The following is a 20,180-nucleotide window of genomic DNA, read 5'->3' as shown; positions in this document are numbered from 1 at the left end:
ATTGACATGAGCTGCCAATACCAATGGGGTGCAATACAGTGAACATGTCAGTGGAAAAACGCATTTTGCGAAGCTATAATTTTGAAGGCTAACCTCCAATTTCAGAAAAACATCTTCCAATAACAACGCTATCGCTGCACGTTATACTGTTCATAAGCTTAAATTTCTACATTAAATTAAAGAATTGCCATGACTGACAGCAGTGTTCAGATTCATACTGACAGCACATACAACTTATTTCCTGTATCTCCGGGCCCTAAATTTCCGAAATATCTTAATACTTTAATATCATCCCATGTGAATTTTCAAGGTTTTAAAAATTGCAATGTCAGTTTTCCAGATGAAATATGGGGCAAATGTACTGAAACATTTTTCAACCTGTGCCATTTCAGCACAGCACCAAGTCAATAACATTTCTTTCGGGTTTAGTGTAGCTTAACTTGGGTAGCACAGACAAGATCTTTCTAGGGGTCGCCTAGCAAGTACTACACGTACGCTTCTGGTTGTAACTACAGAAATTCTGACCAGTGTGTGCTCTGCAAAGTTAACACAGTGCTTCATCCGATAAACTGTGTGGTGCTTGGCACTATGGCAAGGGGCACTCTGCAGAAACCAGATTCATACAAGTAAATTCAGGAACGACCGACAACTCGGTCCAGATGCACTAATGGTGGGACTAGAGCAAGAAGTAGCTAATGCGAAATGGGCAAACATCCCTTTGCCACCGTCCCCATTAAAAGTCCTTTATACTGGCCCCAGAAACATTCAGCCTCAGCCCAGAGAACGTCCTGAATATCCAGGCCTGAGCTGAACCCATTTCTCAGCTGCCTTGGGGCAGCTCCCCCCCGCCCCCCCCCCCCCCAATATATTCTAGCTCCTCCCCTTCTGCATCTCTCCTAGGCAATCAACTGATGAAGGGACTCGGCTCATTCATTTGATTTGCTCCTTCAGGTGACCACCTAGCTTCTGTTTTGCAAGAGGTTGAGTCAGTCAATCAAATCTTTGCAGAGCAACAAAAAGCAGTACAAGTGTTAATTAAACTTTGTTATTTTCAGTATAGAATTCAGCTTGAAGTAACCCAGCCTTTTAAAGCAACTGAAAAGTTGAAGAAGTAATAAATTCAAAAAGCCTCTCTTGTTGCGTTGTTAAAGACTGCATTGAATTGCATACCTAAAATAATCGAGGAAGTGGGTTTTGACTTCCAAAACCTGAAATTAGCCCAGGTCACTGCTTTTGTACTTGCAAGCTCAGTAAAGAAACAACATGAGAGGAAGAAAGCTTCTGGAAAGGTTTTACTGGCTACGCCAACAGCAATGGCTTGTCAGTTATAGGCACCATGGTACAAAGCTCAGTATTGCAAAGCAAAGTGTAGGACCTGGAAACATGGTAGCAGGACAATTTTTTTTGATGGCGTTATAAAGCTGTGAGGCAAAGGCCTTACTAGAATTTTCTGAAAATCTCCTCCAGATTTCCAGTGCTGTTGAAGAAAACTGTATTCTCTTTGGAGCTTTACTGTTCTGGGTTAACTGTGTAGCTTAAGTTGAAGAGACTGTAGGAGGATGTCAGAGAGAGAAAAAATTGAAAGGAAGATAAGATAGATTCCTTTAAGTTTTGGAGAAAGCCTGGATGAAAGCTTTAAGAGAGATCCGAAAGGGAAGACCTTCCTCAAAGAGCCATGCAGACATTTCCTGCAATTTGACACAGAGGCCACTGCCTGAAGAATGCAGAATTGGCAGGCGTATGGTAAAGACAACAGGAAAAGTTATTCTTCAAAAGGAATGGAGTTCTGAGCTGTGGAAGGTGATGAGCTACATTTACAGATGACGGTTTAGTTTTCTAAGCTTTCTCACTGTTTCAGATCAGGGTCTGTATACCTGGTGTCAGACAACGACTGTGTGCCTCCCTGTAACATTTCCAAAACCAAAATGGAGAATGAAAGTAATTCTAACAGTGTCGAAAAACAAAGCTCTTGAAGCTATTCTAAGAAACATGTAAATATAGACAATTAGAAGGACGCTGCTATGGAAACAACCAGAGACCATTAGAGAATTATCTATAGTTATTCATATATGTCTCCTGACTGTAAAAGAAAATTAAACAATGTTGTATTTTGAGATTCACCCTAAAGTGATACAACTTTGATTAAAAGGCTTCTGTGGACACCAACAGTAAATTAGCTTCTCTTTCAACTCAAAACAATTAAGGACGTGATTGAAAATGGTATATTTTTCTATGTGGCCACTGATGCCTGAAACTTATCAAGATTTTCTAAAAGTTTTCTGCTATTACACACTTAGAATGTGAGTAAGCCACATATTACAGAAGTTTCAAAAATATAAAGAAAACACTAAGATCATATGGTGTAAGCTTTGACACTACGAGAGAATTTTCAGAAAAAACGGTACCTTTAATCTTTGGAGACACTGCTCTGTTTTCAAATTAATAACAAATGAGGATGAATATTTGCTTCCTTTTGATAGTCTAATGCATTATAAAGCAAAGTTAGAGAAGACGAGTCATCACTTGATCTTCAGTGGTGTGTTGGAAAACTTTCCAATCTCCCCTCTTCAAGTATCAGAAGAGTTTCATAATTTGCATGAGAAACAATTCTACCAATCTCAAATACATAGGAACATGCCCCAGGGTGTCCAGAAGATTTTTACACATCTACCCTGCGTGAAGATTTCCATCTATTAGAAGTTACTCTTGTACTTTAAGCATATTTATCAAGTTGTAATTTTCTAAATTATGAGAATGCTAAGAAGCAGGTGACAAAAAAATGCTTAAACCCTGGATGGTTGAGGATTGCTTGTGCATGTTTCCAGTGTGCTAATCACAGTGTTGAAACATTTACGGTAGTTTCTTAAAACCAGAGAAATCTGATCTTACACAGAAGACGCTTCTGCCATAAGACATTTATCAAAGGCTTACCTAGAATAAGGATTTGAAGACCAATTGTTTGATCAGAAATGTAATTCTTATCGAAAAGTACATTATAGTAAAACAGAAAAAAAAAGAAAGGATTTCATTCATATGTTGATTCTTAAATACCTGACTTGAGCAAATAAAGTTACCGTAGCCTAACGCAGCTACTTTCTCTGGAGAAAAAAACCCCACAATGTTGGCCTTTCAGGAAATTATAAGGATTATTTGAAGAGTTGAAATGTGATAAAGGCTAGATATGGACTGTTATATGAGAAGTATTCCGCTCTGAAAAAAAAACATTAGAATGTGTGAGCTTGCCTCAGAAGTTTTATACTAGAAAATGGTCTAATGTTCTTGCTTCAGGCTCTAGCTCTCTTGATTCCAAAAGACTTAGCAAGTTCCTACCTCAGTTTCTGCAGTGGAAGAATATGTCCCTCAGACAGACTTCTTCATATTGCAGAAACCTGGTTGAGTCTGCTAGAGAGGAGCTTCAAATTAAATAAACTCTACACATATGACTGAAATAATTTAAACTGATAGATTAAAATAGCTGAATCCTAGGACTGATATTGTATATTTCAGGACAGTAATGTAAACCTGGGAGAGAAATAAATAAAAATCTTAAGGGAAACTGTTCTAAAATTTTCCTTGTGACATTGTTCTGCATTTTTCAGTTTTTTGCCATTCGAGTTAGGCAGTTTATCCCACATTCTTTCCCATAGTCCCATATTACTATGAAAACTTGATTCCTAGAGGAGGTGCACTTGAGGATCCGGGCTTTGATAGGGGCAACAAGATATACTAGGGATGGTGAAGAAGAGCCCTTATGCAGAGTCATATATATGTCATATACCCTTTCATGCAGAGTCACCAAGGGTTAAACCCAAAAGTCACTATAGATGCAGCCACAGATGAGAGAACAGCAGCAGAGCTAGTTAGCAGAGATACAGATGTCTGTGCAAAAGTACAGATTGGCCTCTAAGTTCAAGACATGCTCACTCTGTCAGCGAGGCTGGATTGCCCTCTCATGTAACCAGTGACCAAAACCAGGAGAACGGAGAGCAGCCAAACTGATGGACCCCCAGCCAGGCTCTGCAGTCTGGTCGACAAAGACATATGTGGAGCATGTTTGCTAAGGCCAGTAGTAGAAATTTAACATTGAGTGTATTATTGTAAGCAACAGATAGTATTTTTCTGTTCAAGTACTGGATATTTGTGTTTTGGAAAAGAAGATTGGTGAAGATGATCAGCACTGAACTATAGTTCACGAATTGAGCCAAAAAACCCCCAGAGGGATATCTCTGGTTTAGACTGGTGATAGGATGCAATAAAGAAGGTGTTATCTAAAATTAGAGATAATCCAAATCTGCCAAGTTCTGCAAAGGTCCTGTTTGCTCCATCTACACACTCCTAATGTGTTTGATCTATACCCCTGATGCATGACCAGATACTGCTGGTAGGTAGAAATACCAGTAATTCTCGTTTTAGTAAAGCAGAGAATGTAATGCCTCCTTTTGCCATCCTGAAGTATATCTGAGATGCAGAGATTTAGTACAGTCATCAAAACTTAAAGAAAACTGTGACAAACTGTTCCTGTTTTGATAAAGTACATTAGGTCATTAGGTGCCTAAAATCAGATGGAGAACAACAGGAATGAGAGGAAAGAACAAGCTGCTGAAATGCTAAGCTTAGCTGACTCAGACAGGTTCCCTGGTAACAAAAGCAGTTACATTTATAAATATGCTGCAGCCCCCACAATATGGATTATTTCCCATTGTTTTTAAAAAATGACTGCTTTAAAAATAAAGATTAAAAAAAAAAATGAACTTTTGCCAAGATATACTAAGAATTATTTTCTGCCCCCTTTGCCCACACTGAATTATCCTAGGACTATTGACTCTGAGAAATTAATTGCTCACTGTGAGTATAAAGGGAGCAAAATCTCCTGTATAAATGAGACGCTACTATTAAAATGAAGATATCCAGCTTCCACTCTCACCTTTAGGTTCCTTTTAAACGAGGTATTTCTAGTAAAAATATTCTGCTTATTTAGTGCAGTAAGTAAAAAGGCAATAAAGTCCAAAGTTGTAGGTGTTTTTACATAATTTTAATTTATAATATAATAAAAATACACAATAAGTAAAGTACTGCTAAAAATGAACTTTCTTCCTCTCTGCCTGAGGGTAAGTTTTAAGAACCCTATTCATATTTGGATAACTCTGCATTTATTTTAACTTTGTTATAAAATAGCTATCAGCCTAAACCATATCAAAATATTATTTGTACAAAAACCAATCTATTTTTGATACCATTATTCTTCCATATCTGAGTGATATCAGTCACAACAGCTGTCTGCATAAAGCTGTAACTCACTTTTAAGTTCTCAGATGTATATAAACTTCATTACTTGGTGGCTTAGATCCATACACTGGAACGCCAGCTAATAACAGATCCACATTTTAGAGAGTATCTTTTAGAACTAACAATGCAACTACTAGTTATCTACCAAAGTAATGACAGAAATTGGGGGAGCTCTTTTTAAAAACAATTAATGATAGGTCTAGTTTGCAGAATTGCAACAAGGATTACCAAGCCTGGTGTTAAAACCAAACAACAAAAGAAATACCCAAACCCAGAAGAGCTCTGTAAGTCAAATTTCTTCTCCAGCTCCTGGCTCTTTCTAAAATTACAAGACTGGCAACAAAACACAAGAATCACCAAGCCCAGCTTCAGGCAACTTCATTCCCCACCTACACCATCCTTTCCTATGGAAAAGAGATGCATCTGTTCAGTGCTTTCCCTCTCCACCTCGCCCCCCGACTTTCCTCACTGCATTTCTCCCTGCTCTTTTCAATTCACTGAACAAAGCAACTCCGGTCCCTGCTGCAACAGCTCTCACTGATTACCCAATGCTGCATGTTTTCTGGCTTTTCCCAGTCCTCCCAATTCAATTAATTCTATTCCTTCTCCCAGCTCCAGTCTGACACCTGCCCATTCCCCAGCTCACCAGTCTGCACCATAAACGTCTGTTTTGTGTTCATTCTTGCCTATACTTATCCTCATGCTCCATGAGCTTTGCAGTCTTTACTTCTTTCCTCTCCTATAGGGCATTAGGAGGAGCTGCTGGGCTCCTTCCACTGCCTCTTCCCACTTCTCTTCCAGTCAGACTGGCGTCAGCCTGCCTCTTCCATAAATGTTTTACTGTAAAGGTCTCCGGCTCTGGAAAGGTGGGTGCTTTCTGCTTCCCTTAGTACCTCTGATCAGACGTCCTCCCTGCACAGCACAACGACTGCGACAGTCAGGACTGAACAGAGAGCTGGAACTGAGTGAGCCCAGGAGGCACTGCAGGGTCTTTACTGCTCTTCCTACTCATAATTACTGTGCAGTCATACCTTGTTTATTGCTGTTCTTAAGTACGCTATCAAATAAGAAGTGGACTAAGCAAGATGTAGGACATTCCAAATTGGGATTAGGTAACTCCCAGGCACCCAAGGAGGTTCGATTCCAGGAAGCTCCCAAAGCTGCACCCAGCTGGGTCTGCAGCACACACCAGGTGAGCATAGCTAGAGACTGGTGAGGAAACCAGAATAGCCCAGTAACACGCTTATTAAAGAGGAGCCTATCACAGTACATAGCTTAGCTCAAATTTAAACATTACAACTTGAATCTGGGGATTTAAAGCTCCAAAATGGCTCTAAAATTTGTTATGTAAAGTTAGATGGGAGTAATTTGCATAGACAAGCCCTAATATTGTGCCCTGGAGTAGAAGACCATATTGCAGAAGGGAAGGCAATTACCAAAGCAGGTCTCCAGAGCATTTTAAGAGTTCCCCTCTTATTTGCACACCTCCATTTTAAAGCTGAGGTGTTTGATCAAGGGCACTCAGTGCCAGCAGCCCAGGCAGAGAGGGACTGGGCAGAGCAGAGCAGGAGATGCTTGCCTGGGGGAAGACAGCCCAGTGTGATGGGGGCAGAGCTGAACATCCAGATGTGGATGCAGCCAGAGGAAGCCAGAGGCTTTCCCAGCTTTGTGCTTAGAGACAAGAGAGGTGCTTAGGCACGAGGCAAAGTGACCACGCACCCACAGGAGAGCCAGGGTGAAAGCCCAGTGCTGGGGGTGGGGGGGGCAGTAACCCAGGCTGCTGTGTCAAGCCTCACATGAGCTAGGCCATTCATCGTGGGGAAGCAGCATGTCTGCACGGCGCAGACAACTGGGAGTGAGACACGCTGGCTTGAAGCCAGGGTTCTCGATTTGGAGGAACTTGGGGAGGAAAGGGGTGGTTGAGAGCACCTGAACAGGAGCACTGTTGAGCAGTTGCATCTCAAGGCAAGAAGCAAGCCCACTCCTGAGGAGAAAGACAACAGGAAGCTAGAGATGTTCATACACCAGTTTCAGGAGCAATATGCAGTGGGAGTCATCTAGAAGAACAGCCCCAGTTTTAAGGCAGAAAGGCATAAGCATGGTGAGGGGTATGCCGGTGGCTGGTCCACCCCATCAGGAGACTTGTACATCCTCGCACTGAGGAAGCAAGTGCCCTGGCTGCAAGGACAAAGCACGTGGTGATGGAGGGAGACAGGGTCATAAGGGAAAACTGAAATGCATCAGTAGCATCTGCTGTCACTGCAAAGCCTGGTTTTGTATCGTCTACACTCATTCAACTTTTCTTTTTCCCCTGCAAACACCAAACAGTCATTCCAGTGAGCTAACTGGTGGTGGTAAACATAGAAAAAATTGTTACTTTGCACAGCAATTTGTCATAAACAGCTTGTAATTATTGCAGGAAGAACACGAAGATTGAGTGAGAACAGATTGAGTGAGAAAACACTGTAGATGGCTCAAAAGAAGTACCTGAGAAACTGACACAAAATATGACAAGCTGGGACAAACCGTCACAATTTCTGAATTCCATCTGGCTCATCAGTGACCAGAAGGGATCATGGGAATGGTCCTGAGGTGATCAGAACGTTTCACTCAGTCTTGATTTTGGTTTATGAAATATAAGACCAATATTTTAATAAAGTGCTACTGCAGTGAGACACTCTCTAACAAAACTATTACTCTACTCTTTGGAGGAACTGGAAAAATCTTGCAAAACGTTCATTAAAATAGTCATATTTCTGAGAAATCTCCCATTCCCACCACATTACTAAAGCACTGCTGGTGTGGAGCAGCAGTCAAATTTTGCATTCTGATGTTTTTGTACTTTATAACTTGGTGCTTTCTTCAAGATTTCTTCATCTTTGTTTTGTGTATGAGTGACAATTTTTTAATACGGTTTATGTACTAATGCATGAAAGCTGAAAGAACAGAAAAATTAAAAGACCTTCCCTGGGAAAGGTTTTGTTAGGCTCCCCGCTTGCAGAAATATTCTAGCAAAAATGCTCACTCTGTCAGGAAACAAAACACTGACGGCTCAGGTGCAGGTTGTGAGCCCTCCGTACAGTCCTGCTGCAACCAGTCTTTACTGCAGGTAAGGGAGGTACAGGTTAGCCCGCAACAAGACAATTTTGCAGAATTCTGAATGACTTTCATTTAACACACCCAATCAAAGAATTGCAAATGAATGGCAGCTAGTCAAAATGCAAAATGCCCCTGCCTGTCCAACCCAACATTTCTAAACTGGAAATTTGCAACCCAAAGCCCAGTACTTGCACAGCAGCCACTTGCGGGCACAACCAAGAGAGTGGACAGTGGAGGGTAAGTCCTACCCGTGTTTTCAGAGACCTATGCAAACTGGTAAATAGCTTCACTGATTCCTAACAACCCAGACTGGTGGTGTGGCTACCGTGGGAGGGGATGTGAGCCAGACTCTTACTCATTCCTATTTGCAAGCATGGGTGCACGCAAGTCCAAAACTGCTTCACAGTGAGCTATTTAGAAGAACGAGAAGTATGTTTAAGAAAAATGACATTTGAGAAAGTCACAATCTGTTTGCCAGTTTTTCCTCTTCCTCTGTCTATCAATTATCAGCAAATGTCTTATTCACCACCCATTCTTTGCCTTCTTCTTCTTCTATGTGAGCTTTTCTTTTCCTTTCAGTCTTTAAAGCATTTAAGGGAGTCATTGATTTTTCTATATAATATATCAATCTTTAAAGTGCTTTAATATTCACATCACTGTCAAAAGCAGAAGCATCTTTGCTGAAGGCAGTGGTACTGCCAGAAAAACTTTAAATTTAGCTCAGTATATATATACATATATTTTCCCTACTTCCCACACACATAAAAGCTGCACGTTCCAGTTGGAACTTCCTCTAAACTCTTTAATTACACAGGTTATTTAGTCTGGCTCTTTCCTTTCCGATTACTTTTTAACTAAATTAAATGTCTGCCCCTTGCTGTCCTTTCTACATTAGCAGGCCCATTATTGATTTTTATTATCTTTCCAAAGAGAAGTTTTTTGCAGCTGATTGCGATTTACACTGTAAGCAGTTCACTTATGCTGAGAATTCATGCGGCCACTGAGACTGCTTAAGATGGTTCTCTCACAGCTCAGCTATGCCCAGCACTGAACCAGGTATTAGTGCGAACATTACAGAGCTTTGCAATGGGAAATGGAGACAAATACACAAATGCTTCTGTAGCATAAAGAGCACAATGATATTGCTCATTTATGAAGCACTCTTGTACCAAAATAGCTCCTCATGAAAGTTTTACCAGCTAGCTCCCTAAAGAGGTTCCTATTTGCTCTCCAGTCTGCAGTGATGTTTGCAGAAGCAAACGTGTTGCTTCTTTCTCTTCACCCGCAATCAATGTAGGGAAAAAGCAGGTAAAAAGGAAGGGAGAGAACGAGGAAGCAAAAGTAGTGAATGCTTTAGATAATGTTTGGCCTTTTGGCAGCCCCGGAGATGATAACGAAGGGGCTGACAAAGGATGCTTCAAGTCCAGAAGTGTCAGGACAGTTGGTCACCGATGCATTGGCTAGAATTATCTGCAAACAAGGAAAGGGTCAACTCTTAACAGTGACAGACCAGGTTTTCTTTTTCTTTGTTGCGTACATCTGAACAGCGAAGCTCTACACAGCAAGTTGCTTCAGTGATAGCTATTGTTTGTGATACATTCCCACCTGCATGCTTCAGAGACCTGATTTCTCATTGATTATGCCACTTTCGACTCCTAGCAGCAGCATCAGAGGAGAGGAATCAGAGACTCAAGCAAGAACAAAAACAAAAGCCTGAAGTAACAACACTGATTTATTTTACCCTTACATTGCAAGTGTATGTTTTTTTTTTTTTCTCAGCTACAGTTCTGAATTCCCAAAGCACTGCAAAAATGGTCAAAACCAGATGAAAATGAAAACACAAATTGATGATTCAGAGACAAAGCTGGAGAGGAGCACATTTCAAGCAAGATATGGTTTACAGTGGATTGAGAAAATAACTACAATTAAAATAAATACAAAACCTCCTGACAAGCCTACTAAAAAACAGAGAATACAAGACAGTATAGGAGATTATAACTCTAATGACTGAGAATATACAAGATATTACAGTAATTAGGACCTCTACATTTGTCCCAGGTATCTATACAGTTGGATAAAAACACATCTCACAGAAGAATCAAATTGTTTTGCAATTTACACCTTCACAACCGATGGCATTTATATAATGGGATGCAAACTTCTCCCTCTAAATGGATCAGTATCCTCAAAGGACGCAAACAAATCTCTTTGCTACTCTGTAAGCCTGGAACCTCGTTTTAATCAGGGTTATGGTACCACCGTGTCAGTCACAGAAATAACTGCAGTTGAATGTGAAGATACTTGGCATAGTTACAAACTAACCAGCCAGGTAACGACCGTAGAGTGAGCGCAATGGCATTTGCCAAAACCCTGCTACAACTTTCGCAGTGGCACCACGCTTTCAGTTGAGCAGCTCTCAGCCTTCTGCTAGAAATGGGCAATGTTTTACAGCCCTATCAATGCAGGTTCTGAACAAGTGGTGCCCACAAGATACACAAATCACATTGATCACAATATAAACAGGAAATGTAATTTTGCTTTTTCTGGAATATATACACGGTATCAATAAAGTCGCCCTCTCAAACATATGGGCCTGTGAGTTGCTGTTCTAAATCCCAAGGAGCTAAAAAAAACCCAACTAATATTTCTTCTCCTTCCTGCAGAATTTCTAAAGTGAAAACAAATTTCAAAAAAATTTCTTTTCCTGTTCCCCAAGTCACACACATCATCCTCCCTTGTCTCACAGTAAGACTTCTTGCTTCACTGGCAACTGTACCTTCAGCTACATGGTGCATGGACTGCGCACCGCACTGCACCTGTAGCATGGAATAAATACCTTTGGCTGAGCCCATTCATTACAGCACAACCATTCTGGCAGCTGTAAAATTAATAGTTTTATAGCATCACCAAAACATATCAGATTAATGAAAGAAACATTGCAGTCCATCACCCTTTTCTCTTAATTCCCTTCTGTTCCATTGTTACTGTTTCTTTCCATCATTTCAATGTTTTCCCTGGCTTCTATTGGCATGTTGGACCATTTTCCTCTTTTCCTCGTAATTGAAAATTAGAGTACATCTAACTCAGTGAAGTCTTGCCATGTACACCAGATGGCAATTCATATATTTATGTAGTGTAATGTCAAAAGGTCAAAGGCATCACTCTTCACATACCAACCTTTACGTTAATCTGATCTGAGTGGGGGACTGGGACATATCCCCAGCTGATTTCGTGGCAGACCTTCCCTAATTCTCTCACCAGCCACCTCTACCCCCCTCCAAAGCAAGCTTAATGCCCCTGTTCCGACCAGCACGTTTTTCCCTGCACCCCCACAAGCCCTGTGCAATGTTCAGGCCAGAGGGACAAGACCAAAAAGGAAGCTACGGGTTTCAAGCGTGGCCTTCAAAATGCGGCGGATATGTTTTAAAGCAATTTCTTTCACTTGATATTTGAAATTAATGAGAACAAACTCATCTTCAAATTTTGAGTCAGAAGCATTTTAATGCCTTCTGAACCACTACAAAGGAGAGGTCACATTCCACAAGTCTGTTTTCCTCCTCTACCAGAAGACTTTGCAGCGTTGCAGGATAAAATTGTTTACCATCTAGCCCTTACTATTTCATAGAACCTGATTCACAACACTCTGTTAGTAACCTTTATTAAAATTGCATCAGTCATCTCCCTTCAAAAAAGATGATGTATGCAGTTTTTCATGCTACACCAAACACTGGAAGAACAAGATAGAGAGACACATTTGAATTTACATAAAGATTGCAAGCTGTTGTTGCAAAGTAAATCTGAAGTGGTGTGACCTGTGTGTAGGCATTTGATCTGATCGCATTTCTGCATATTGAGTGTTACATGTACAAAATCTATAATTGGAGTCTGTTTTCTGAAAAGAGATAAATGGCTTCTTTCTATTAAAAGAGAAAATTATACATTTCTGGACAGGGTCTCCCAGGCCATATTTTCATGTAAATTAAGTCTTTTATTTTATCCAATAGATATTTAGAATTAATAACAATTTTACAAAGAAATGTTTAAATACCTTTTCTATTTTAAAAAGGTTACATTTTGTTAAATCTATCTTCCCCCCCCCCGCCAAGCATAAATGCTGTATTTTACTACTTACTTAAGGGGCATTTATATGTTGGGATTGATTTGTTATTGCACACCTGCCTGCATCAATTTGCCATTTCTGGACAAACACCCATATTTCTGGGGAGTTATGGCTCGGTTCGCTTTTTCTTAGCACTAGCTCATACTTCTGCTAGTCTATATACTTAAAAGACATTACCACATTTCAGATGGGAACATCATAAGAAAAAGCTCCCTGTACAACATGGAACCGCCCAATCAATCAGTTTCCAGTGTTCTCTAGTCTCCACAAGCACTGAAATTCCAGAGGAAAAATAAAGAAAAATTGATGGATTTTGTTTGGGTTAAGTTTTAAATTTTAGTGTCAATTTTCTCTGGCTGGACAGATCAATTTTTCTTATGAATTGCTCGTGTCCTCTCAGTTCACTTTATTCTAGAACGTGTAGTTTGCAATAAACAGCCCCCTCAGAGCATTTCACCATTTCTTCTACTCCCAAAGCAAGTTGAAAATTTCCGAAGTTTGTTCCCTTTTCATGAAAACTGCAGATGAATGAGAAGCTAAAAGCAGACCTCGTCTTCCCACTCTAAAAGTTCAGACCACAAGTGCTGTACTTTTCCAAGCTCTAAACCTAACAAACCCAAAATGTAAGATAAATAGCCACAGCAATGCAATAACATACATAATAACGAGTCTAATGTGCTAACCCTCTCCTCCTGCAATCTCTAGCATAAACAGAATAAATAAAATAAAAAAAGGAAAAAAAAGAAATGCACAAGAACAAGATGACGCCCAGATGAGATTGCTGTAGATGAAAGCCTACAACATTCAAACCATAAGCTAAGTAAATAGGAAATGAACATAAGCTAGGTAAAAACAAGAGTAGAAAGAAGCCAGCCATTAACCTCTCTCTCTGAACTCGGAGAACTCCAGCAATACTGAGACACTCAGTTTGCAATTTTACAATACAGAATAATGGTATTTCAAAACCCCATGTAAATCATACATGAGCGCAGAAAACGTGTGCTATGCAGACAGAGGAGTAATACATCAGACTCCATGCTACACCACATTAGCACACTTTCTGGAAATGGCAAGGTGTTGCAGATGTTGGCAAAGGTGGAGTCTCGCTCTGAGTTGTCCCCAACCTTGACACCTACACTCCTGTTGCTGAAAGCAGCCCATACAAGTGCTCAGGACCCCACTGGTACACATCAGTCAGAAGTGAGGGATGGGAATCTAACAGTGCCAAACCACAGCTTCTTGCTCTGGAATTAACGGACTCCTGCAGGCCATCATCCTCAGCGATCTCTGCTTTTCCCAACGCTACCCCTAGCCCTGAATGACGGCAAACCCTATCACAGCAAAGGGCCCCACTCAATGCATCATCATGTCAAACAATGCTGGCCTTTGGCATCCTTCTCTGAAACCTGCAGATGTTTACAGGCAGCCAAATTCCACAGCTCCTCCTTTTCCTAACCATGACCTGACTTAAAGCAACCCTAACCCTTCAGGGTACAATTGCACATACAGAAGCAGAAAGGAACCAGAGCCTAATGAAAATGCAGACTCCTGCCAGCAGTCAGGCTTTACAGTTTTCAGTTCACTACCCCTACGCCTAATCCTGACCCTACAGCATACTTACATAAGCAAGTCTACCATCTTCAGAAAAAACTTACCTTCAAAGAAATAAACCAAAAACCCATGTACGTGATCCAAGGGCTATTAACAACTACAGACACCAAGAGAACAGGAACCAGGCTTGCAGATCTCCGATGTTGTTTCACCAGGGATGACTGCTTTGTTCCTGTAAATCACAGCACCCACACGGCACCTGCCCACCTGCTCTTTTACACCAGCGCAGGCAGCGAATTCTAGTAAAGAGCCACTGTCTGTTCCTTCTGATCCCTACAAACAGCCTCTTCATTTCTTTGTCTGTCCTTTGAAACCGATGTATTAAGAACAGCGCTCTCTTGGAAATACAGGGATTTTACTGCCTTTATTTTGCCAAGAGTAAAAAATTTCTCACCCTAAAAGATGCAGTGAACCACCTGCTGCCCATTGCACATTCATGCCATGGCTTATCTTTCAAATGGCTTGTTCTCACACCTCGTGGAGTTACAATATTGAATAACAAGATGCAAAAAGCAAACAGATGAATGAGAGACAATCAGCAAGAGTTTTAAAAAGTAGAACCATATATAGAATCATATGTATATAATGTCTCTATTTTTAATACGTATATACATATAAATGCATACACACACACACAGAATTGGTAAATAACAGAATACAGCTTATATTTCAATTGATCTATTGACAAAATTTTACATTTGCCCTGAAATACTTGCCTTTTTCCACTTTTTTTTTTTTTAAAGCCAAAGTATATATGTTAACAAAGGAAGCTGCTGAAAACCAGCAGTTCCTCTTATCTATACTAGTCCACAAGGTAATATCTTGGTCTAAAAAAATTGTATTTCCTAGATTTTTCTGGTTCTGTCAGAGAGCTCATCTAAAATATCCCAACCTTGTGCTCTGTCTCTTGTACAAAGTCTGAAGGAATTTCTTGCTGAAATAGGTTGAGCTAGAAGGCAAGACAGGCATTAGCTCATCAGACTCACTGGACAAACAGCATGCCACTTCCATCTGTGTGATCAGCTGCAGAAGAATACCCTTAAAAAGTCTAAGCTGGTTTGTTTGCAGGGCCCAGAGAAAGAAAAGAAAGAAAGAAAAAAAAAAAGTAGTAATAAAAAAATATTGTGCCTAATACATGATTTACAGACAACAGAATTGTAACAGATCCAAGCTACTCAAACTATCAAAGCAATTGCACTCAGGCACATCTTCAATAAAGAAATATTAAAAATTACAGAAAAAGCAATCTTTTTTTGTGCTTCTCAATTAAGCTGGTATTTGAATATTGGCCTTTATTACATTGTGTTTCCATTATTTCTGAAAGTTAAAAAGGTCTTTGTTGGCATTGGGACTGTGATATATGAACCTCAGCTACTATTCACATTTGGTATCCCGTATATGCCATTCTAACTAATGGGAAAAGCATGAAAATCAATGTGTCTCAACTAAGAACTGAAACTATCTAAATTGACCTATGACATGCAGCAAAATACACATTTCTCATCATTTTCTAAAATGGATTCTGCATTTCTCAGCTCCACAGTAGTTTGTGCATTGAAAATATCTAAAATTTAACTATTACATTTGTGGGAAATGGTAGAATGAATGAATTATGTCCACTTTAGGACATTTTAATATCAGAGATAAATTTATAATTTCCGGCAGAACTAAGCAATACAGCTACCAGCAACTTAATTATGGTTGTTTCACGTGCCTAAAAGAATTCAGACCTCTGGAATCTCACATTTGATAGCCAAAACCTATGAGCCATCACACAAAGACTGCAGGCGCTTTTGAAATTATAGGCTGCTAGCTATACATTGCCAAATTATATTATAAATTATTAATTCTTTTCCATTCGTGCAAAAGGACAGAGGTCTTCCTAGTATAATAATCTAATAATAACTGATACAATTGCTTTCTACATATCAGTCCTTGCACGGCTAAAATTAGTCCTTTGTCTGCTTGTGTTCTGAAGGCTTGCACCGCCATGAATTTGGGAGTGACTGCTGGGCTCATCATTCCCATCAAAACTGAACAATTTTGATAGTTCATAATGTAGAAATTTGGTAGCTAGTAGCTACATGCTATTGCCAGAGCACTCTGATATGTAAATAGTGCCTTCCCCCTCCCAGACCCACTAAAATCTTTCTTTCCCTGAACATCAATTAAGACAGACCTTTGGCTTCTTGCTAATGAATAATACGTGTTTAAATCTCAGTTTGCCAAGTAGATTCCACAAACTTCATACCGGTTTCTATTGCTTCATCTGGAGACTATGCCACGTGACATCTACTGAACGTTTTTGATGGTTCAATAAAGAAGAAATATCAGGCTGTCCTCAGGTTTCTTTTGGTGTGTGCTTTCCTTGTATTCTAGGTTAAAGATTTTGGCAGCAATTTGCAAGTCCAATCAGACAACTACATGCAAGTTGACCCAGATTCATCAAGTTACATTTGTGCATAACTGATTACAAGCTAGAGGCCTACATCCAGAAAACATCTTCCCAGGAACAACTCTGGATTATTTTGTTTAAAAAAGTCTTCCAAAAAATGTGCTGAAAAAATTAAACAAGCCAAAGTTAAGAAATCTTTCCTTTCATCCATTTCTTAGAGAAAAATTTTCCGTTGTTCACTTATTTTACAGAGACAACAACAAGCCAGAAGAGGAGTAAAGACGCCCAGAAATCAAATCATGCTGTACACACATAAGAAGACGACAATGTCCCAGGGTTCTACATTTCAGCCAAAAGAACAAATGAAAACACTTGCAAACAATTTGTATGCCAAAAATCAGAAGCCATAATTATAGGGTTGTAAAGTCATACGTATCTATTAGAGGGCAGAAGAAAAAGGTAAATCTTCAGCTTGCTTAATATATTAGCTCTTCAACAAATGTACCTATTTAAAGAACAGCATTGTTCTGTTTTACTGAAGAAAAGCAGCCAACTGCTTTCTATAATTACAACCAAAGAAAAATTTTTTACCCCATTTCAAAGCCAAAGCTACATGAAGAGCAGTAAAACCTTGAAAGAAAGCTTCCCTGTGAGTTCTTTCAAGGGCATGGGCTAAAGATTAGCATTTATCTGAAGTTACTTGCACAGAGGAAGAAGTGCTTTCATCTGAATATTACAGGTCAAATTCTTACTAATAAACATGCACCTGACACGCTGTGCGTCCTGTAATCTTCCTTCCTGCCCAGACTCCAGCCCTCATTTTACATTTCTGTCAATTCATATAGACTGGAAGAAAATTGAAATCCTTTGCTCCATTCTTAAAAAGCTTCTTATTCCATATTTCAGCCAAAATCCTTTCTGCTATATGTACCTCTTCAATAAAAGTTGCTCCTCCACACTTTACCTCACATCTCTGCCTCCTCCAGTTGAGACAATCCCATGCTGGAACTAAATTAAGAACTTGAAAAATGCAAATGAAGTAGGCAGAAAATGATTTATTGCGGCACCAAGAATTTAAACTAATAGAACAATACAGCACTTTTTGATCAATCTACAATGCCCCACAGGCAGTTTTATTTAAATCAAAGTGTTATCTAAAATAAGATGAAGGAAAAGTAATTCAGAAGTATATTCTAGAAATATTTTAAATTGGCTTTGTAGAGACACAAGGGTACTCGCTTTCTGCTGCATTAATACTGATGGGCTGATATGGTATCTGCAGAAGCCATGCAATTAGAGCAGTATGGGATAGTGCTCGAAGGACTCATTGAACTGTAGCATAGTTAGAAAAACAATATAAAATAGTCTTAGATGAGAGAAGTTTAAATAGTCAAGATACTTATATTCAGAATGATTGTTGACACTTGTAGTCATGGTTTCTAAAGACTTAACTTTAGTAATTAGATGCCTTAAGTCTAAATAATCTAACACATGCTGCCACATTATTAAATTCTCTTCCTAAAATAGGCAGGGAATTTTTTTATCAGATTCAAGGAAACTTTGTATCACATGATCTTTGGTGATACCTGCAACCTGCTTGAACTGGGGGCTCCCCATATCTCATTCAGAATGCAGTAAGCTAGAAAACCCCATCTGAACCAATATCAACCAGTCTAGAACAGACCTACGTCTGCACCAACACAAAGCAAAGTTTTCAGGGCTTTGAGGACAATATTCAGTAGTTTTGCAACAACAGAATTCTTACCAAAGTATTTGGGTTCTCTCATATGGATGCTCTCTTTCCCCTAGGGGCATTATTTAGTAGAAAAAAAACAGCATTTCTACTGCAGCTATACTCCATCTCTAACTCCACAGTTATTCTACAAGCAGGTATGAGGATAGTCCTTGTTTTAAACATGAACGGACTCTTCTTCCCTAAAAGGGCAGACCCCCAGCAGTTACCTTGTCTTATTTACTGCTTCACTGAAATAAATCTCTCCCCCGCAGATATACTGCATCAAGAGAAGGAATTTGCAGCAATGCTCAGAGAAATGAAATGTGAAAAATCAAGTACTTATTTCTGGGTGCACCACAGCTCTAAATATACCCAGTTTTGCCCAGGGCAAACAAGTATCCTGCCTCCTGCAGTTGTCCAGGTTTGGGATCATCTCCCTATCTTGCCGCATCAGCTCCCCCTTACGCAGCAAGGCCAGACCAGAGCTGACCTCCCTGTCATCTTCCTGGGGGCTCAAGGGCCCACAGAAAGCAGCTATTAGCCAGCCAGTCCCTGCATCAAGCAGGGGGCTGCAAGGCAAATACACTAGGGACCACATCCCTGTCATCTGAGAAATAAAAGCCCAGCCATGCCTTCAGGATATACTGGGGACAGTATTACTGTGCTCCCCCCAGCTTTACTACAGACTTATTTAAGCTTCTGTACCAGAGCTGAGCCTTGCTTTTCTCCAGCTTGTTTCACTATGGACCATCAGAAAACATTAACATTTCCATTAAGCGCAAAGAGAAACAGAGGCTACCAATAGCCACAAACGATGTCCTGGTGCCACCCTGTCGGGTACCATGCATAAACCAGGGCAAAACAGAGCCTGGGAAGTTCTTGGTTTCTAATCAGGCTGCCATCAGGCTTTGTGAACCTGTGTATGGTATCATCCTTAGAAATGCTTTTCAAATAGAGATACAGAACCCAAGGAATTATAGATAGGTCTGTTCTGCGTGAAAAGGATGAATTACAAGAACACTGCAAACTCCATACTGAAAATGGTGTTCCAACTTGTTCACTTGCAAAATAAATAGCTCTTCTTCAAAATGCATGTACTAATGTGGAAGTGGTGAAGACTTGCTCACATTCTCATTTGCCCCAAACAGAGGATTCACTTTCCAAAAAAACCCCCAAATCCAAACTTTTTTAAAATCCCAAAGTATATATCACATATACTCTATTCAGCAATATATCCTGCTGCTTCTGGGAAGAAGGCTTTTTAAGCCTTTACTACTTTGCCAGATGGCTTAACTGTGTCCAAAAATAGCCAGAAATCAAAAGATATTTGGTCAGTAACTGTGATATCTTATTAATACTGAAAGATGAAGAAACTAGAAAGAGAGACATTTGACAAATGACAAACTACATTTATACATACTTTATCCTATTATTAGCACACTTTAGACCTTAAAACTCCCGTGAAGAAACCTTAAATCAGGATGGTAAATTTAAACACCTGCAGATACTAGTTCTGCTGTACAAATCTGCTCCCCAGCTCTTCCTTACTCTGCTGAGTCATATGCAGAGCCTCACAGGGAAGGATATAACTAACATCCCTTCCTCTCATCACTCCAAAAAGTGCAACTCAAGTACAGGAAATCGTTACCTGGAGCAGGATTTCAGGGAGTCTGATATCAGCACTGCTATTCAACGCCCTCTTCCCAGAACTTTTCTAAAGGTTCACTAAGGTAAAATCACTCAGCTAAGGAGCTGTTACCTAGCACACTTTTGGGTAACTACCTACACCACGGGGGAGCTAAATGTTAATGTGACAACAAAAATTAGAGGTGATAGAATTTTGCATATACTTATTGCCAAAGAGCTAAGTTCATCATCTTATCCTTCTGGGTAAGCAGAGGTCTGCAGGAGGACTGATAGGGGCTGGTTAATGC

The sequence above is a fragment of the Platalea leucorodia genome (genome assembly GCF_965183815.1).
Source record: "Platalea leucorodia genome assembly, chromosome: 10".
Lineage (NCBI taxonomy): Eukaryota > Metazoa > Chordata > Aves > Pelecaniformes > Threskiornithidae > Platalea > Platalea leucorodia.
This window is presented reverse-complemented; position numbering follows the sequence as displayed.